General features: G+C 42.4%; 1 protein-coding gene across 4 annotated transcripts in view; it reads left to right on the plus strand.

Annotated features, from left to right (window-relative positions):
- The window catches only part of SORBS1 (sorbin and SH3 domain containing 1), a 236321-nt gene that overhangs the window by 36838 nt on the left and 183172 nt on the right, over positions 1–16311 (plus strand). For all 4 annotated transcript variants that reach the window (XM_068689544.1, XM_068689539.1, XM_068689541.1 and 1 more), the window contains one exon: positions 3079–3182. The gene's annotated coding sequence lies outside the window, so the exon portion shown is untranslated. The remainder of the gene's footprint in view (positions 1–3078; positions 3183–16311) is intronic.

Below are 16311 nucleotides of genomic sequence, written 5' to 3' on the forward strand. Positions count from 1 at the left end.
TTGGGTTAATGAAGTCTCTGTGTAGTAATAGTTAACTGAATCCCTCTTTAACCTTTAGCCTGCTGTTTGACATATATCCGTGTGTGCCCAATACCTTGTGCTTGACCAAAATGTAATATATTTTTGAACTCCTATTAACAGATGTGAAAGCATATTTGAAACTGTACTGCCTTCTGCGCTGACTTCTCTGTCAAACTAAGTCTGATTCTTCAGTTTTCAGCATTTTGTGTCTTGTGAGATCTAGCTCTTTGCTGTTATTTTCAATGTGTACTTTTTCTAGGAGTGCTGTCTAGATTTAACTATTTATAACGGCCCTGTGATGTGCATTTTGGGTGTCCTTACCACTTACAGGAAACTAAGACTGGAGTATTATAACTGCATAACTGGTGCATGCAGTCTTGGGCTGTGTGCCAAAACCAAGAGAGGGCTGAGGGGCAGGGGGAAGCAGGAACGAGAAAGGTCACGTTCTCAGAATAAGTGGCTGCAAGCTGGCATAAATTTGGAAATTACATCTGCTTGTGCTAGTGATGAATTTGGCATGAAGTGGTTGCCAATTCTTTTCAATCTAGAATTTAGTTTTGTAGCCTTTGTGAATACCATGTAGGACTCCCATCTTGACTTCGTGAGTCTTACCTGCTTTGTTTCTTCAAAAATGATGGATTAAAAATGTTGGATGGCTAGGTTGGAAGGTTTGGAACGTGATTCCTTTGTTTAAAGGGGCTGAAATCCTAAAAACTCCTATTCTGGAGGTGAGATTTTAGTGTACTTGGTAGCTTTACTAGGGTTGTGTGTGTGCTCAGATTGCTGCTCAGACTGGCTCAGAAATAATAGTCACTGATGTAGTTCGGAAGTCCCAGCCTAAGAAGATGCCCTCTTTTAGGCACTCCATGAGCAGACATCGATAAGTTTAGGACTGTCTCTGTGATAAACCTGAAATGCTGTTAGGCTCTGAAGAGACTTCTGTGTCCTGAATAACGCTTCTCTTACAACACAGGAATTGGCTCGGACTTGGAGGTGCTTGGCATTTCACAACAAAGTGAAAATTAAGTGAATGAAACTATAGCAAGTAATAATTTAATAATGACTTTGTTTAAAAAAACAAAAAACATTGAAGCCATAGTTAACAGTTATGGTAGGAGATATCAGTCTGTTATGAGGCCATAGTTCCACCTATGACATGGACATGAGCCCAGAAAAAAAAATCAGGCTCCAGTATACAAACAATTGATGCAATTGAGTCTTTTTTTTCTTTATGGAGCCCTGCAGAAGACCTACAGTTTGCAAGAATGGGACATTGACTTTTTACTGTATGGAAGAGTTGTGACAGATATTCTCTTAGTACATTGCATCCTACTATTTACATGGATTTGATAATCTGCACAGCAGTAACAGTGGGTATTATGCATCCAGTCCTACTGGAGCTAGCAAGCCTGGACAAGTTTGTGTTGTGCTGTAGTTCTGCTGTGCCAACAGGAGAAGATTCAGAACCTTTTACTTGTCTGCAGTTGGGTTTCTTTCTCTTTTTGTCTTCCCCCCCCCCCCCCCCCAGCTGTTTAATTGACAGCCCAGCTGGTTACTGTGCCACAGAAGGGAATACAGTTCTGTAGAGCCCAGAACCCTACAACTGTTCCTAGACTTTATATTTGAATCCTTAGCAGTAGTGGAGTTGGGGTGTGAAGGGGAGTGGAATTACATAATTGCAAAACCAAAGATAATTGGAGTGACATTTCGTAAAATTATGAACTAGACTAATGGAAAACTGCAGATAAAAAAAAGGCAGGAGATGTACACAAAACCTGATCCCGTGGGAATCACTTTCCACAGTCCTCCCCTTTTGACAGTGCGTAAAGGGCAGGATCGTTGGTTGGTGTTAGTCATCCCAAAACTGGATCAGAAGAGCTGCAAAGATTGCCAGCTTAGGCTCTGACACAGCCCAGCTGCCTTCCAGCTTGCACTAGTGCCTGGCTTTGTGCAACTGATGCCACTTCTGTTAGCACAGGATATAAAAACGTGCGTGGCAGAAATAGGAAAATGCCACAACTTTCCTGCAAGAGTAAAGGATAGCACAAACAGACCAACAAACAAAAAAATGAACTGAAAAGCCTTGAATCTTACTGTACTTACTGTTTATTGGTATTTATCCTTTTGCTCACAAGAACGTTCCTGGAAAAAGAAGAATGAAATAATTGCAGAACGTGCTTGCTAGAGCACTTGTGCATGATTTTGTGTACTTGCTGTGGTTTGAGTCATGCAGTGAGCCACAAATGGGTACCATGTAGGTTAGGAGAATGAAAAAAAGATGGTGGGTGACTGACGTAAAACAGCCTCAAATTGGCTGCCTTAAAACTGCCAATTTATTCATGCTACTAGGAGCTCATGTAATGAATAAAGAGCACACTTCTAAACACAGTGTTCCTTTTTTATTTAACAATTTCATAAATGTTTGTTGGAGACTTCTGTTATAAGTAATTGCTTACATCAGTTTTCAAGCATGTTTTGCAAAATTAATTAGAACCATGACTTCACAGCGGAGTGCACTCAAAAATCTGAACCACAACAACTTTTGCAAATAGATCTATACTCTACATCTTCCCAATGCAGTTGATTGCTTTACAGAAATAGATTCACTGAATTAAACAGGTTCCTTTATAGAATAATGAAAGTACAGCCTAATGCTGGACTTCATTTAGAAAATGCTGCAAATGCATAGCTAGATACAGGCCTGGAAAGTCTGGTTGGGACAAGTGTTGCAAATATAAGGGGATGTGGGTCTGCTGAGGTCACTGGATCCCCTGCACTTACAACTTGCTATAAAACCTTTTTGTGCTGTCCATGCTTTTCACATAAAGTGCATCTAACAGTAGCATTACAAGCTTACTGCTACTTTGCCATCAGGTTGCTTCCTGACTGTAAAAATTGCTTTTAAATTCTCCAAAACTGCATCTTAATGAGAACAGACCTCTTACTTTATTTGGTCATAAAATATCTGTGCCCAAGAATGATGCAAAAGCTCTGAGAAAAATATTTACCTCCTTCATTGAGTTTCCCAGAATCTCATTTGCTTGCTCTTCTTTGCAGCTATGAAAAAGAAGCCTAAAAAAAGGGACATATTGTACTCAGCGCAGAGAAGAAAATTTCACAACAGACAAGGCCAGTGAAGATCAGTCACCATTTTTGTGCAAGTAGGTATAAACTTTGCCAGAATAAATGTGTGTTAGAGACTAAAAGAATTGTATGCTTCCTGTGGTACAACCTAATATACACGAAGTGGCAGCCACACAGCTCTTTACGGTCACATTGCTGGGCTGCTCCATGGTATTCAAAGTGTCCTTATCCAGCTCTGCCTGCAGTTGTGCAGCGTCACCCTTCCTTGCTTGGTCTTACACAAGCATGGCCAACTGCTTAAGATGATGTGAATGTTGCCTAGTAACATCCATGCATGGAGGAACTGTCAGAGTAGTCCCTGCAGGGATTACTGCCTTAAGGAGTGCTAGACTCAGGGAAAGCTTAAAGTGTGTGTTTTAAAAATACATGACTACATTAATATGCTTACTCATTCCTATACTTCTAACGTGAGGTAACACTGAGGTTCTGGTAACATGGAGATTGGCCTCATTATCTACAATATGCTGCTCAGATCGGCTCAGCAGTAGCAGTCACTGTATCATTATCTGTAATAAGGGTAAAATATTGGCTATTTTTGATGTTATCTTTTATTTGCAAAAGATGTTCAATCACTGCTATTGACATGAATCTTTAACTGCTGTCTTGTAGTAATTGCACAATGTAGTGGATTAATTTTTTTTTCTTGTCATCTGTAATTTTGCAAGTGGCAATTCTTTTCCCTGCTAAATGTGTTTCTAAGCATTTTAAATGTTAAAAAAGTGACTTGAATAAAATCCTAACTATAAAGCACCTTAGATTATCAGGTTGCTTTTTTCTGCTAAGCCATGATAATCACCTTGTACCACAGGATTGTCTCTCAAGAAGAAAATTATATTAAACATTTTGGCCTTGGTGAGTTCATAAGACCTGGCAGCTTGTGAAATTTTGTTAAACTGCACTTCAGAAAAAGCTTCTAAGCTGACCAGAGCTAAATTTTACAAAAAAAAAAACAAACAAACAGAAAAGTATAAAGTAATAGAAAAACTCTTCTTGGTATGATGAAGAAACAATTGAGGATTGAAAAGCTTGAGGAATTTTGAAAGGCAGATGATGACTAGATGAGGTAGCTGGGTTTAAAACCTACACAACTTTAACACTACTCTGTGCATGAGATATACAGTCAGTAATGTTTTCTAATCCATTGTTGTTATCGGGCTCTGAATTGGTCCTGTTTGTAGCCAGGCCATATCCTGCAGGGGAATTCTCAAGGTGGAGCCTCTGAAATAAGCCAGATTTTAGTTTCTGTCTAGCTCATGCAGCTGAATTTACCTCCTTATTTTAAAAATAATAATAATAAAAAAGGTTGTTCTTCAGCTATCTGCTGGGGATCCTAGTAACTGCCATTCAGAAATTCAATGAACTGAATATAGTTTTCTCAGTAAAACTGAGAATTTCTACAGTTAGTACAAATCTGGTGCAATTTAAAAAAATATATATGTGCTTATAGTTCATGGTTGTAGCTGAATTTGGCAGAGTGAAATATCTCACCATGGCAATGCAACCTAGATAGCTCAGACTAAAGCACAGACAGATAGTGGTGGTAGGCAGAAGTCAGCAAATTAAACTAGAAATGGTATGTAAGCTCTTAATGCTGTGAATAAATGAATGGCTGCAAAATGTGCCTAGAATGGAGTGAGCTTTATGTAGCTTGACATCTTTATATCATGCTTTCCCTCTAGTCCTCAAATAGTGAGTGGCCTCCTCCTCCTCCTGAGCAGTTCTTGAATCACAGTGGGAGAGCACAGGCCCTGTGGAAAGCATCATCGCTACCAGGTTAGGGGGTGCCAGCAGGTGGTCCCTGACAGGCTGAATCATCACAGTTGTGGCTTGGCTCTGGCAATTTTTCTTTGCCTAAATTGACGCTAGCCATGGGAAACCACACATTAATATTCTCGTTCAGCTTTGTGGTTTATCCCCAGCTACTAGCCTGCTGCCTCCAGAGGCAGATGTTCTGCAGTTGGAAGAGTAGGAGCTTAATGCACCTTTTGGAGCCTGCCTGTGTTTTTGTGCGACTTACACGCGCTCTGGGAGTCTTGGCCTCCAGCTACCAATAATGGTTTGTATCCAAAACACAGAGCAGAGGGCTCAGAACCATCAAACGAAGAATGCTGTGACTGATATGAGATGGGGCACCGGGGAAGCTGGCTGTGCGAGGCAGCTCAGGTTGCTCCACGGTTGTGCTTGGACACATTATGGAGAGGATGCAGTATGTGACGGAGGGGGGTCCTTTCCCTGGATCTGGTGGGATCAGGTTGGATGCCGTGGCAAAGATGCTGAAGCTGACTTTTAGCTCTCTCATGCTGTGGATTCTGGCTCTGATCCTCACTCAGACCCTTTGGACAAGTTCAGCCTATTAGTGCAGATTATGTTTAAGCTACTGGGAGTAAGGATTTTGTCTGCTGTCACTATGTTTTCCTTGCCTTGAACAGCAGTCCTGCAGAGAGCACAAATCCTTTTTTGTCTTGCTTTCTCTGAAACAAGATTACCTTTGTTTCACCCTGGGGTGAAGAACCTGACCCTTTTAAATGACTAATGGTGACCCAGACCTTCCCTTACCGGTACTTTCAGCATCTTCAGCGCTGTGTGCCATTTCCCAAACACCACACACACGGATTTACTAAATGTACCAAAGATGATAAATTTACTTGGGGAACTATTTCCAGCCCAGATCACAGTGTTGCTCTTATTTGCTGGTGGGCCTCTTTATTTCTTTGCCAACATTCCTGCATGTTTCTGGTTCTTATTTATTTATTTTTCTAATGCTGGTTTCCTCTCGTTAATCACTCCAAACCTATACAAAAGTGATTTTCTCGTGTTACGAGAAATCTCTTACAGGGCACGGACCTTATGTTACTTCCTGAATATTTAATAATCTCTTAATTAGACTATATATTAAACAGCAAAATACTTGCTTAGATCACTTACTATTTCTGTCTATGGCAAACTAGTATCTGCAAGCTGAGCCCTAGGGACTGATTCTGGCTAATCATATAGAGCATAAATCATAAGCAGCCTCCATGTAAGCTGCTTTGCAATACCTCAGTGTCTCAGCCTTGATAGGACCCTTCCCTGGAGGATGATCCAACACCTGCCTATTAAGTGTGAAAAGACAGGAGTATGTAAGGTAGATTCATTTGTCTCCCTCTTACCCAGCATAAAATGAGCTGGCAAGCTTAGATTTTTGGGAACCTGGTTTGGGACTAAAGATTTGGATTTTTTAGCATTTGGTGGCTGAAATACATGAAGCAATCCTTGCAGCAGAAATATGTCAGTTATAATTAAGCATCATCTGTACGTGTGTGGGGGAAAAGGACTGAAATGGGTGATTTAAGAGCAAGTTCCTCCCACACAGCATCTCCGAGTGAGCACGGGGGTGAGCTGTGCTGCACTGCAGTGTTTTTTACATCTTTTCTGTTTTGAGGACCCAAAAAGTGCTCAGGAAACAAATGAGAGTCTAACAGGAGGGGGGCTTGTGGGAAAGCAGTCTCAGGCCTTCTTATCCCACGCTGCAAATGTGTCAGTCTGTGAGGTTTGGCAAACTGTGTATGCATTGGGAGGATAGTCACTGAAATTTTGGGAACCAGTACTGGCAGAAGAGGTCACGTTGAGTTTTGTGGTTATTACTCAGTCATCTCTTTTTGAGGTTCTTGCAAGCAATTTTGGGGAGTAAAACTACGTTGCTTTTAAAATGCATCTTCTTATCCTTGAAGAGCAGGTATTTGGGGAAGGAAAAGGAGGAATATTGAGGGAAAGATCAATCTCATTCCCTTCACAAAACCTTCAGCGCTGCTTTTGGTTATGCCTGCTGAGCACTATGCACAGCGATTGAGTGTGCTCACTCCAGCTTTCAAGAGCAGAGAATAAACACTTGCAGCCTATTTACTCAGGAGGAACCTGTCTGCCAAGTGGAGCCACCTCCCTCCTTGGTTGTGTTTATGAAAACGCTGCTTAAATGGGGAGAAACAAGAGAAGAGCAAACAGATTCCTTGACCCACCCAGCACTTCTCCCTGCAGCACGGCCACTCCTGCTGTGTGGGATCCGTCACATGATGGGGAGATGCTGCTGGGAGCTGTTATTTTAAAATACTGGCAGCACATCCTCGGGTGGGACCACTCCGTCTCATATCTTCTTACATTCTCCTACTAGCTACTTCTCTTGTTTTATACCTCTTCTTGTTCTGGCTGTATGACCTATAACAACGTAATTCCTGCTTGTCCTCTGTCTGACTTTCTCATATGCCTTGAATAAGGGCTCTTGTGTGGATGGTGTGCCAAAGACCAGTCACCAAGTTTGACTCTTGTGAGTCTCCGGTACCCCTTCCTCCTCTGGCAAGGAAACAGTTACTCATCTCCAAAAGGCCTGGATGGCTTTCCACAGGGCATTAACCCACCTGCATGGGGCAGTCTGTGCTCAGCTGCATAAGGAGGCAGCGTAATTCCAACCGCAGATCATCTGTGCAAGGCGTGGTAAATGTCCTTGGGTGCCCTTGCTCCCTGGTACGGTAGCGTAGCCAGAACTTCAGTCAGACTGCAGGCTCCTGCCGCGTGCTGTGTAGCAGCTCGCAGTTCTCTCTGAGCCTGGCTCCAGGAGGTCCTGCCTTACCGTGTCCCCTTCCACTCACTGCACAGCAGCCTCCTTCCCTTTTATTGTTTGGGATGGCGGCTGTGTGTAGGCAGAGAAGTGACAAAGCATATGTGAGCCCTCACATTGTGTTTTTTCAGTGTCTTGCTGTTTTGAATGGTAGTTAACAATATTTGCAAAGCTTCTTGCTGTTACACAGGGTCGTTCCGTTCCAGTGAGGGACACCCACTGGTTCTTGCTGGGTGTTCAGAAACAATGCACTGGTCACAAAAGCATTTTGCTTTAGCAGTCGTTTCTGTTGGCTGGCCTGCTCGTGATAACATCTCCTGTCATGTACAAAGAGTGCTTGAGCTAAGGGCTTTAATATCTTGCGTGGTCAAGGTTTGTTTTAAGGGGTATAGTAGTTTATTTTTGGAAGGAACTGAGGAGCGGTCACATAGCATTGAACTCTCCTATCCTGTTTATCATCTCTGAGCCCAGCCCTTCTCCCAAAATGGGTTTTCAAGATGTAGCACTGTGCTTAACTACAAGATAAGATTTGGCAGGCAGTTTTCTGCCTTTGGAAAAGTATGGGTTGGCACAGGAGTTTGAAAATGACTAGAGGATAAACTACTTAGGCTAATTCACACCTAGAATCATATCACTGACTACTGAAATTCCTTTACAAGTGGATTTGTTCTCTTTTCCCCATGTGTTGCCATAGATCTGTTGGAGTGTGACTGCTCTGGCCAGGGAAAGGCTGATTAAGTCAAAGAAGGGCTGATTGATACCTTAGCTGAAAATACTTTTTTCTTTTTTTTCTTTTTTAATTGCTTGAATTTTCTTGTTCTTATGTATCTTGTCCTGTTTAGTGTTTTGCTTGCACTCATGGCAGAATCTCCTACACATGGCTTTTTCTGTAGTGCAGAAATGTGTGAGAGGAAGGTAGAGATAAAATTACTACTTGAGAGCTGTCTAAACTAGACTGATGGATACCAGCAACCCTAATTTGCAAAGTAATGGAGTTCAGAATAATCTAATTTAGTTGTCTGAGAACTATAATTTTTCTAGGCTCCTAGTTGTGTGCTCAAGCAGCACAACTTTAGGCTATAACAGAAACTCTGGTGTCCCTAAATGCCTTGCTTATATAGTTTCTCGAATGAATGCTGATAAGCAAGGCTGTAACAACCCAGGTGCTTAGGTCTATTGATGTTAATGAGACTTAAGGATGTTCTCAAGTGCCCTTCTTGAATTGGTGTCTGACTACTCCACAACTTTCCCAGAAATTGGATCCAAGTCAAGAGAACTAAGTAAACTCAAGTTGAGCAAAGCCTTACAACCTGCCTCAGTTGAGGGAGGGTGATGAATATTTATATTTGAGTGATGGGCCTAAGATAAGGAGTACAGAAGGCTGCAGTGTGTGCCCTAGTGCTGTAAAAGCATCTTTGAAAACATTACCAAAATCCCCTGCCCATCACTTTGACCAATCAATAGATATAGGGTAACCCTTTTGGTTTGGAGTGACAGTCATGCAGCATAAGCTAGCAGGGCTCCTCTTTGTATAGGCACATCTACAAATACTTATCTACAGTGTTTGAAATGGATCTTCCAATTTTTGAAGAAAAAAATCATTTTCTAATGTTCTAATCAAATTCTAGTCAAGTTTTGCTTCCCTTCTGTAGAAGATGTTGGCAAATGCATTTGAAATGGTAGTTGAGCTCTGTGCCAGCCACTGTGAACCTGTGAGCAGATGTTATCTAGCGAGGTTCTGAATTAATTGGACACCAGCTCTCTGAAAGACCTGTATCCTACAGGGCTGTTTTCTCAAATGTAATTAAGTGCTGAATGCAGATGGGAATAGGGCAGGAGAGAAGGCTAGGGTCGCAATGAACAAAGTGGTCTCCCTGGTTTGTGGCAAACAGTGTGCTAAAATTGGCCCAGCAAAAATTGTCTCTTTGTACCTTGCTCTAAAAGTTATCTGGACTGTTGCTGAGAACAGGAATTGTTGGTGTCCAGGCTTTGCTAACTTTCCCAGCTGCATTTCCGACAGGAGGAGCCGAGGAAGGAACAGCTGCAATTGTCCCATGCTGCAGAAGGATTCCCTCCCACAGGAGAAATCCCCTGCTGAGTGGATTCACTAGCATTTAAGCCTGCTTAGTGTCAGACATAAGGCAGCTGTAACAGCTTCAGAATTGGGTCTTTCAAAGATAACCCTTGGTGCAGAACAGCTGATTTCCAAGAAGTGGTGTCAGAATGCCTTTTTTGATGTTTGCCTTTCATGGATTTCAGTGTGTAGTCCTTGTGCATCCCATTAGGCATTACATATGTGGCTTGCAGTTGTCTATAATTAGCACAGTTAATCTGTAACCGTGAGGTTTCAGGGCCTTGTAAGTAGTACCATCTCTGACAGTAATGCTCTGCTGTCCCCAAAAAGGATTCATCTTTCTGGGTAGAGCGCTACATGAAATTACATCCTCTTTCTCAAACTGTATATCTAACTGTAAAGTCTCTTTCCATAGCTTAATGTACTGCCTTTGCCTTCTCATATCTTATGTGGATGTCGTATTCCTACCGGTGATGTAGGTAGCTAACCGTGCCTGCTACATGGGTATTTCACCTTGGTCTCTCCTTCCATCAGTCCCGGTGATCTCTTCTTTATTAAAAATAAATCGTATTGACTAGGTCTGTTTCACAAAGCATTAGCGAGATTACTGGCAGAAATGAAATGCAGAAGCAGTTGCTGTTTCTTCGAGAGGTCATGCTGGCCTGTTAGATGTGAGAAGCCCCCAGCAGTACCCTGTCATCCTTGCTGTTTAGGTACAGATCTTTGGGATTAGAAATGCTTAGCAGTGGCTTGATTTTAGGATAAGTGTAACTAAAATGAAAATATAAGGTTTATCCGTAGTGCAAAACTTCTGAACAAATCCACAGATTCTAGAAGACTGGTCAGAACAACCAAAATGCTGTGTTCTAAGTGCTGTAATTTTATTGTGGGTTTTGAACACCTAACATTTTACTGAGTCCTTGAACAACAGGTCATGTGGGTAAGAATTTTATCAACAAATTTCTGTTCCTTTTAATAAAATAAAACACTGTGGCATCTGTCCCAGCCAGAATTGTGGTAGTTGCTTTCCCTGCTGGAGGTCATCTTGTTCCATGAACAGAATATTTACTTAAGCATAGAAAATTCCTTCATGTTCCCTGATAGTTTGCCTGGAAAATAGCAGTAAAATCACAGTGCAAGCCATGTAATTACTGTGGTAGTAAACAGCAATATGATGCCCACACATTTCCTAGAATTTAATTCCTGTAAGCTTCTGATATGAAACACTTTGTAAAGCTGATCAACACATGCTAGATGAGAAGTTTCCAAACAGATGTTTGCTGTGACAGCACACGTAGCTATGGAAAGTCCACGGTGGATGGAGTCCTGGAGGCTGCGCTAGGGGTTACTTGGATCTGTGCAGGTTTTGCACAGTGTTCCTGGTGGCTTCATCTGAGAGATGCTGTGCTAGGCCTGGCCCAATGTGAAGGTCTGCAGGACAGTAAGTGTCATCCCACCTTTTGTCCTGTGAACTGTAAGGGAAACAAGCGTGGGGCAAAGGGACTTGCCTAAAGCCAGACTGCAGGTCTGTGACAACAATAAACTGCACATGGTGGTGGGAGAACTGCAGTGAGTCTCCTCTCCTCCTAGCTTATCTCTGAGATCTTTCATTACTGGGGGGGCGAGGGAGCAGATGGGGTTGCTATAGATCATTGGCTGCCCCGTTACCCAAACCAGTCAGCTTAAACACAGAGAGGGGACGTTTGGCTGATACAGCCACAGAAGTGCGTAGGAACAGCACAGCCAAGCTCCCAGCACAATCTGCTTGAAAGAAAGGCAGGTTTAGTGCTGAAGGTTTTATTTGGGCTGTATCTGTGCTAGCAAAATAGAAAGCTGTGTTCCTCTTTAAACAGCCTGACTAGGACTCCAGGTGTTCTTATCATGATGGTATCTAGCCTTATTTTGATAGCAGCATTGCTTAGGGCAACACAGGAAAGATTGCCGGTGGTATGAACTCTTATCACTGTTGAGCAGACCCAGGGTCATCCCTGCTGGGGAAAGCCATTCTCTGCAGCCTCCTGGGACACATTGCAAGAGGAAGAGGTTTGGTTTCTGGAACTCCCATAAAAGAAACTTTGCTAGCATTGACAAAGAGGTGTCAGACATCTCACCCTGCGGTGATTTTCTGTGTTGAAAGCCTCAGATGATTTTAAGCTGAGATTGAATATGCTCATTGGCAAAATTATAGAAGGTGTAGTGGGAAACTTCATGCCATCTATGCGACTCAGCAGTAACGACAGTCAGCTTATGTGGGGACAGATTCCCAGAGGCTCTATAAATAGCACAGCATTACATGGGCTGGAGCTGACTTACGCTCTCTGAGGATTTGGTTCCTTTTCTCTGGAAGACTGGGCTGTGAAGTTTCTGTCTAAGAGAAATTCTCTGCCTGTGGCAGCTGTGCTGCTGCAGCACTAACTTAGGCTAAGCAGTCACCTAGTAGCCCCTTGCGTAGGTGCAAGACACATTCACAAAGGGGAAACCCTGGCTTTGCCAAACCAGTACCTACCAGTTTGATGCACTGTAACCTTCACCTTCATCTCCCTCCACAGCTGATGCTGAAGCACCATGCACTGATGCATGAGTCAAGTTTCTTTTCCTCCGCCAGTTTTGAAATACTGTGCCAGTGTTCGTTCAAATTACTGCTGCTCTCATTCAGCTTGTGAAATTCACAGAAAATTTTAACAAATGCAAGCTTGCAAAGTGCTTTCCCCCCCCCCCCCGTCCATAACCAGCAGTTGGAGAACTAGGTTTCTTGCTAGGTGCTGTGCTAAGTATGGCTCATCACAAAGCAAACAGATTTGTGCTCGATCTGCTCTTCATGGCAATTGTTTTAGGAGGCTTGTGCTTGCTGTGAGAAGCCATGTTTGAGATATGACAGCTAACACAGTTTTTAAGCTGTCAAGTCCGGTCTTTAGGTGGTTTTTGGAATATAAAAGCATGTGTATAACAAACCTCTTCCCCTGAAACAAGATTGTATTTTAGATATTTATCTTTCCCATTCCTGTTGTATTTGAGAGACTTGTAGTCTTTACGTAGGAATTATCTGAGTGAAAACAAGGTGTGCATCCTGGAGATAGGTATGTGTGGCAATAGGCTGGGGGACTTTGCCTTTGATATTTGACTTCAAAATTAATTTTAAACCTGAGATGATGAAAATAGGCTAGCGCTGGAGCTTTCTAGCTTCTCAGCACTGGCTGAGAGATGGTACTATGAGACATGTGCTCTGCTTTCTCATCAAATGGCATTTCTGGGGAAGCTTCAATATTCCCCTTAATAAAAAGCTGCAGCTTTGTGTGATGTGACCTGAAGGCTGTGACAAGGCAACCCTTCACTCTGGCACCACCAGCTAGGGCTCTTATTGCAGCCTCCAGCAGAGGTGCTAATGAACAGAAATTTATTTCCTGAAGAACATTTTAGCACCTACCTTGAAACAGAAGAATCTGTGAGCAGAACAGTGTGTGAGATCTGCCTGTATTCACGGAAGGGTGAGAGGAAAGGAAAAAGAAGTGTCTGCCCCAACATTACAAGGGAGGGGTAAATCTTACCAGCATGATGCAGGGGGGGAAGTTGAGTCAGGGAAGGGCCTTTTCTGTTGTCACCCAAGAGGCGGTGGCAGATCAGTTTCATTTCCCTGTTCCACGTTACCTGTGCTGAACCCATCCTTGTGTGCTTTAAATCTCTCTAGTTACAAAACCAGGCAGGCCAAAATGTAGTTGAGATCCAGCTAAGTCATTCCCTTTGTCAGGGACACTAAATAAATTGAGAAAAATTGCTGAAGATGACTTCACTGATGTTGGGGTAGAAAAGAGGGGCAAAGGGAGAAAGTGAACATTTGGAGAAATCCTCATCCCTGATATTTTAAAATTAAAATCCGTATAATTTAACTATTTTCAAAAATTCTGCACACTGCAGACACTCAACATTTGTGAGGAAAGGCATACAAGTCCAAGAAAATTCCAACTGGGCACCGGCAATCAGCAGTCACTTAATCTTTACTCCTTGCATTTGCTGCTCTTCTTTTTCTTTTATTACTTCTTCCCCAGCACAGCTCTGTTTTTAATTTCCATGCTAGTGCATTCCTAATGTCATGTAAATAATGCTAGGGGACATGTTTCTACCTCACCACATTTAATTTATTTGACAGTTATGACACCGAGATACTTGATTTGTGCATTCAGAGTGTCAGTTTTAAATAAACATTTCTCATTTTAATACTTCGGAGAACGCTGTGAGTGTTACAACAACTCACTCACCAACACTGATTTTTGGAAACTACAGCCATCAAATTATCCCAATACACAGTCATAGAAAAAGAGCCTGCTATGTGCAATGATTTTTGCAAAATAAAACTATGAGCACATTTGGTTACAGTTTATGCTTTGCCTGTGTTTGCTGAGCTCTAGCTCAGGCTCACCAGAGCCTGCATGGTTTGAGGTTTGGGATCAGAGGCCAGGAAATACTTCTTGTAGCACGGCTGCTAGCTGACTGGCCTTGGACAAGTTTCATCTGCCTCTTCAAGGGCTTCCTTGTTTGTCAAGAATAATTAATAGATTCTTAGATTACCTGGGATTTCATGATTACGTGGAGATATTTGGAACACTGCAGTGACCTTGAGTTTTGAGGTGCAGAGCTAAGTACCCCTGTGTTTGTGTTTGGATAACAGGGATCTACAGCACTGACAACTTCTGAAAGAGAAAGATCTGATAACAGAACACAAAGAGAAGCCTACGTGTGATGGATCACTCGCACCTTGTGTGCTTGACCCTGCACCGTGTGGAATCTATTACCCTCTCCTTCTAAAGCAAAAAGAGCTCTCTGATGATGTTTAAGAAAAGAAAAAAAGAAAAAAGGAAAAAAAAAAAAAGGAAAAGAGAAAAGCAACCCCTCTGTGCTGAGCTCTTTGTGGATGCCTGGACGCAACAGGAAGAGAATGTAGAAAATGTTTGTCAGAAATGTGAATACATCCAGATGGCATAGATCTCATTTTTACAGGAATGGCAATCACACAGAGCAAGGGAATTTCCTTTAGGAGGGTCTGCAGGTAGATACAGAACAGTTTCTGTCAGAATAAAGGAAGTGCTGCTATGGAGAGCAGTGCTGTGAAAGAGCTTGTGTAAGGAAACCAGTCAGTGGAGGAAAGCAGACGTACCTTTTGGGACAGAAGGAAACCAGGAAAAAAAGAAAGGGGAAAGAAAACAGATGGAACATGGCATTTATATAAAAGCAATTAAGACGCTATCAGTTACTTGGCAACTGTATGGCTGTTTCTACTACAGGGAGGAAAAAGTGAGCACTTGCTGTTAGAGCTTTTCCCTTGGGATTCTTGAGGTTGTTATTACTTAAGTTCACGAACACCATGTGAGTTAGCAAAGGGGGCAGGGAAAATAGATGGACTTGGACTTTCAGGCACCCAGGACCTGCAAGGTCTTCCCTCACTGGAACTGGAGGGAGCAAATAATGTACGTTCCCCCAGGCTCCAATGAGTCTTTGGTTGTTCTGATTACCACACTAGTGCTGACTACACAGTAGTCAGAACCTCAGTCTTACTTCAATTCCAATAAAGTCCCTTAATAAATGTTTCTCTTAGCAGAATATCAAGTAGTAATAATAATAAAAAAAAAAGTAATATGACACACGAAAGCATGACAATTCTGTCAAGTAGAAATGTCAACAGCTTCTCTTAAATGCAAGTAAAACAAGCTTGCCAAAATTCTGATCACTTTATGGCATTAAAAAAAAAAAAACAAAAAAAAAACACCTTTGGATAAACACAATCTCCACAACTATGTCCTGACCTTTTCATAAAGTAACAGGACTGGTTTGCCAAGACTTCTTGTTGTTTTAGATGCCTTTGGTTTCCTGTCTTTTCTCGAGGGTAGAGCAAAAAGGTGGCATTTGAGGTGTGGAAGCTTTAGGCAGGATTCAGGTCAGGAATTTGTAGTCCTTGTGAGATGTGACTTTAGCTGCTTTTTGGTTCCAGGAAGAGAAAGTTGCCCTCAAATGAATCTTGGATTTTGTAGCACCTTGTAGTCTACAACTGGAAAAAGTATTAGCCATGTCCAAACTCCCATCTGACCCAACCTCAAAATAGCTGAGGGAGGGGACATTGCAGTTAGCATTTAGATTTACTCCATGGATGCATGGATTGCGTTACCAGTGCTGGCCTGGTTCCAGCTTGTGTGTGAGCCTTGTGCAGATCGGTGATGTACTCAGCAGGAGTTTGGACACACCAAACGGAGCAGGAACCTCCTGCTTCATACAACGCGCCCTGAATGCGGGAGAGAAGTGTGTGGGTTGGCAAAGCCCAAGGAGCTCCTGCTTCCTCCCACTCGTCTCCCTCCTTACAAGTGCTGAAGTCAGAGCTGGTCATTAACTAGCAATGTCAGATACCTGTTACTGGAAGAGTCTTTCTTGCCAGATCATTTCTACCGAGGCACTCCTTCTCTTCTTTGATTTTTATTTTTTTAAGGTAACGGTGTAC

Source organism: Anas acuta, chromosome 7 (genome assembly GCF_963932015.1).
Source record: "Anas acuta chromosome 7, bAnaAcu1.1, whole genome shotgun sequence".
In the NCBI taxonomy this organism is placed as follows: domain Eukaryota; kingdom Metazoa; phylum Chordata; class Aves; order Anseriformes; family Anatidae; genus Anas; species Anas acuta.